Source organism: Lycium barbarum, chromosome 12, assembly GCF_019175385.1.
Source record: "Lycium barbarum isolate Lr01 chromosome 12, ASM1917538v2, whole genome shotgun sequence".
Classification (NCBI taxonomy): domain Eukaryota; kingdom Viridiplantae; phylum Streptophyta; class Magnoliopsida; order Solanales; family Solanaceae; genus Lycium; species Lycium barbarum.
Window position 1 is genome coordinate 61637390 of NC_083348.1, and position 5690 is coordinate 61643079.

The window sequence follows — 5690 nt, forward strand, 5'->3', positions numbered from 1 at the left end:
TGTGGTTCATTACCTTTTCTTCTTAAGTTCATATGCTAGTCTTAAGGTCCATTAATGGTGGATGAAAGCCCTAGAACCCTAGCATTAATAAACCCTTGAATAAATGGTGGATTGTTGATTTTATTACTGTTCTATCATCTAGGATTGTAGGTTCTCACCTTCTAGGATGGGAAATTGATCAATGATGTTGGGAACTATGTATTGAGAATGGGAACTTTGGATTAAAATCTGTTTTGAAAAGGTTAAATTGGTTAGTATCCTATAAATTAGAGGATTATGATTGTTGGGATTGAGGTTATGATAAATTCACTATTAAATGATGATTTCACCTATTTGAAAAGGGTAGGAGTAATTGGGTCTTCTTCCCCAATTGTTGTTCTTATTTTGCGTAGATGGTCTATAACTTACTTAGCGTTATATTGCTAGACTTTGAGCGTTCCGAAGCACTACGAAAGGAGAAAGCTCTAGTGGAGTAGCTTGCTTTGTTCCAGTTCTGCATCTGAGGTAGGTTATGGTTTACTTGCGTTATACTTTGGTTAGTTGGTTGTATATGTAGTAGAATTGATAGGAGAAAGCATGATTAGGTCTTCGGACATGACGTCTAGTTGGACATCTGGTTGGTATGATTTCTGATTATGTAGGTTTGTTGCCATTACTTTATGTACCGAAACCTGAGGGGAAATTGCTGTGTTATAAGAAGGAAGGAGTCAATATATACTCTTCTTATTGATTGAGATAGTTGCATATTCATTCTGTGTTGAGTTGATTATCTAAGTCTTGTTATGACTTGTGGAATGGTGCCTTGCATTTATTGATATTGAATTCATTGACTGATCATATTCCATATTGACTGTTGGACTGGAAATACGTTCAGATGTATATTGTGAAAAGATATAGAAATATAAATGAAGGCACATTTGACAGGGGGTGAGGATTTGTCCTGAATAAGAGCTCGTGATCCGAGGTCAATTCCGGGGCGAGTGGTACATCGACACTATGGGTCTCCTGCAGGTCATGATTAATGAGCGAAAACAGCCATTGGCGTGTGTGTACGGTTGAGATGCTATCACTGGACTTATCTTATTCTTGTGATGCATTGTTAATTTATTGATGATTGACTTTTGATACTTTTGTGTTGTTGTGCTGTTGTTATCAAAAGTCAATCATCAACAAATCAACAACAAATCAACAATGTTGATGCTCTTTCCAGAATCCCTGAGGAGTAAGGTAAAGCATATGCCATTTCTAGGGTTCAACCAGTTTGGATGCAAGATGTTGAGAAGAGCTATGTTGAATATGATCAAGTGCAAAAAAAGCCTTGACAAACTGATACAACCAAGAATGATGATAACCACTAGGAGTTAAAATAGACAATAAAATAGTAAAGCAGGAAACACTCCACAGTAGTTAACCCCAACACCCACAATGACTATACTCTCACTTCAGGAGTTTTGAGGTTCAAGGGGAAGATCTATGTGGGCAAAACTACAACTTTAAGACAACACCTACTCCAAATCCTACACACATCTGCCTTGGGTGGTCATTCAGGACAACAAGGTACTCTTAAAAGACTACAACTATATTATTATTGTCCTGGGATGAAGAAGGAAGTACAAGATTATGTGGCAACCTGTGAAATCTGCCAAAGGTGTAAGGATGAAACTGTAGCACATCCTGGTTTATTACTACCTTTAGAGATTCCATCTCAACCTTGGAGTGACATTAGTTTAGACTTCATAGAAGGATTACCCAAATCACAAGGGAAGGATGTCACGACCCAAGTAGCCGTGAGTGACACCCACACAAATCCCCTAGGGGGCGAACCATCCCTTAACCCTTTTTCTTAATCATTTAAACAATTATAAATCAATAATCATAATTAATTCATGAATAACTCTAAATCATTGTCATGAATAAAATAACTACGGAAGTCCTAACTATTACAACCCCAAAGATCCGGAAGTCATCGTACAATGACTCTAAAACATAAAGCTGTCAAATTAATGCAATAAATGTCTAAAATCATCATAAATGTCTGGAATGAAAGTAGACATCCAAATAAGGAAAGATCTTCAGGCGACATGACATGGATGGGAGCTCACCCTCGGATCTGATCGGGAACTGGCCTTACACTAGATATGAGGTCTGGAAGATGTCTCTGGCACACAATCTACACTCAAATAAAAAGTGCAGCAAGATAGTATCAGTACAAACACTATGTACCGGTAGATATCATAGGCCCGCTAAGATTAGTATCATGCATACTTCATAAAATCAACAAGATAGGAAGATAGGCATAACAACACATAACCAAATAATGTCATCAACAGAAATCAGCCAACACAGGAATAAGATAAGTCCAGCCACAACCCCCAACAAGAATAATATAAGTCTGATGAAATGCAATGCAACAATGATAGTATATCAATAGTGTACACACATGCTAAATGGTATTTTTTTCCCAAATAGTCATGAACTGCAGGGGACCCATGGTGTCCATGTACCACTCGCTCCGGAACTGACCTCGGATCACGAGCCCATAACTAGGCCACATCCTCACCCCCTGTCAAATTTGCCCTTATATATATTTCCAGTCTGACAGTCAATATGGAATATGATCAGTCAATAATATCAATGTCAATGAATACAAGGCACCATGCCACAAGTCATAACAAGACTCATATAAATTCACTCAACACAACATGAATATGCAACCATCTCAATCAACAGGAAGAGTATGTATTGACTCATTCCTTTTCAAAACACAACAATTCTATCTCAAGTTTCGGTATATGAAGAAATGGCAACAAGCCCACATAATTAGAATTCATACCAACCAAATCATACTTTCTCCTATCAACTTTATTACATATACAATCAACTAACCAAAGTCTAACTCAAGTAAACTGTAACATACCTCAAAGCCGAACTGGAACAATGCAGTTATTCTGCAACAGCTTTCCCCTTTTGCAAAGCCTCGGAACATTCAAAGTCTAGAATAACGCTAAGTGAGTAAGGAAGAATCTACTCAACAACAACAATTTGGAGGAGAAAACCCCACTACTTCTACCCTTTTTCAATAGGTGAACTATCATTAGGTATGAATTCATCCTAAAATCAATCCCAACAATCATGTTATATCATTTCATGGTTTTTCTAGTCAATTCAACCCCTTTCAATCAGTTTTTTGGCTAAAGCTTCCATTTTTATTGGGACCCTGATACGCTCAAATTACCCCTATTAATGGTGTAACGCGGACGTTTTCAAACATAGTAACCTAACAAGGTTGGGATCGAATCTCACAAGGAATATGGTATGAAAAGGTTACTAATGTCATAGGATGCTTAATTTAGGTCTAATGTCTTAATTCGGTGATTTTGGTAAAAGTTTTTTTTTTTAAGACTAACTGCTAACTAATTGCTTTGGGTGGTAATTTATGGTAAAAGAAACTAAGGTTGTGTCCCCTTTAGATGAGGTGTATGATCATGGGTATTGATCTCGATATACTTCTAATGGATTGCTATATGAATGCACTTAACCTCTACGTGAGTCTCTACTATTTTCCAATAAATAAAGATTATTTCTTTCTATAATTTTTCCAAATATAAGAAAGTGATATGAAGAACGGTTAATTATGCCAAGTAAATTCGTCTTATTCCTAAGTGAATCTATTAAATAAAGTTTAAAGCTTTGAGTCTTTGTTTTTTATTCTTACCAACCCTAATTACTTTCCCAAATAAATCAAGGTTTATGGCTTTAATCAATGTTTGCAATCATAAACTATGGATGAAGAATGAAGAATAAATAAACCCTAACAATCCATTATGCATATATCGATCACAAACTCAATCACAAAACACCCATCAATGGGTTCACAACCCTAGTAAGGAAATTTAGCTACTCATAGAAAAAGAAGAACAATTGAAAATAATTGAAATCATAATGCTTACAAATTGATTGCTTGGTATTGAGGGGAAAGTAATTGCAATTGTTTGTAATCCAAAAGACTTCCAAAACTATGAGTATTTAATGCTAAGAAGAATAAAAATTGAAATCTGATGTCCACCGTACAAGAAACCTATCTCAAGTATTTATAAGACCCTAAGTCGTGAGAAGTGAAAAGACAAAATTGCCCGTCGAGTCCATTCTACGGACAGTAAAATCATTATACGGCTCGTCAAATTGCTGCCATTCCATCGTCAAAAAAATCTCCTGCGTCATTCTACGCTACACTTTGACGGACCGTCAAATATTATGTGGTCCGTATAATTGTTCCGCAGGATGGATCTTCAACACATTGCTCACTGTGACCGTATCGGTCAACAATTCTATCTCCTGAAACCATTCCGTGATAGTGCTTCACCCTCTGCCCATTCACCTTAAATGTCTGAGTTGCATCTTCGGACTTCAACTCAATCGCCCCATGGGGTGAAACACCTACCACCTCAAACGGACCAGACCACCTTGACTTTAGTTTGCCCGGTAGCAGCTTCAACCGAGAGTTAACAGTAAGACAGGATCACCCTTGTAGAATTCTCGCTTCAGGATTTTCTTGTCGTGATGTTGCTTCATCCTTTCTTTATACAGCGCTGCACTCTAATATGCCTGGTACCGAAACTCATCCATCTCATTGAGTTGAAACAACCTGAGCTGCGTTGCCTCTTACCAATACATATTCAACTTCTTCAAAGCCCACATAGCCTTGTGTTCAAGTTCAACCGGCAAGTGACAAGCTTTTCCGAACACGAGCTTAAAGGGTGAAGTCCCAATTGGAGTCTTGAAGGCAGTTTGGTATGCCCATAGAGCATCATCGAGCTTGCGGGCCCAATCAGTCCTATTTGCATTCACTGTTTTAGCTAGAATACTCTTGATCTCCCGATTGGATACTTCAACTTGCCTACTTGTCTGAGAATGATAAGGTGTTTCCACCCTATGTTTTACGCCATATTTATCCATCAATCCCGCGAAAGCTCTATTGCAAAAGTGGGAACCACCATCATTGATAATAGCCCTCGGGGTACCAAAACGAGTAAATATGTTCTTCTTGAGGAACCTCATGACATTCTTGGCCTCGTTATTAGGTAAAGCCACCGCTTCTACCTATTTTGACACGTAGTCCACTGCAACCAAGATATATTTCATGCCACCTGCACTCACAAAGGGTCCCATAAAGTCAATCCCCCAGACAGCGAACACTTCTACCTCCATCACAAAATTCATAGGCATCTCTTGACTTCTACCTATATTCCCTTGCCTTTGACATTGATCACAAAACCGCAGCAAGAGATTTGCATCATGAAAGATAGTTGGCCAGTAACAACCGCATTTAAGCACCTTAGCCGCAGTTCGGTTACCACTATGATGACCTCCAACAGGAGAGTCATGGCACGCCTTTAGAATCGCCATCACTTCACTTTCGGGAATACAACGCCGAATGATGTTGTCAGCGCATGTTCGGAACAAATACGGCTCGTCCCAATAGTATTGTCGAGAATCCCGCAAGTACTTATTTTGGTAGGATTTGATATCTTCTGGAACTATGCCTGTCACCAAATAATTAGCAATGTCAGCATACCACGGCGCCACTTCCATTGACACAGCCAACACCCTCTCATCTGGAAACGCATCATCTATGTCTAGCTCATCAGAAGGTCTCCCAGCTTCTTCAAGCCTAGAGAGATGGTCTGCAG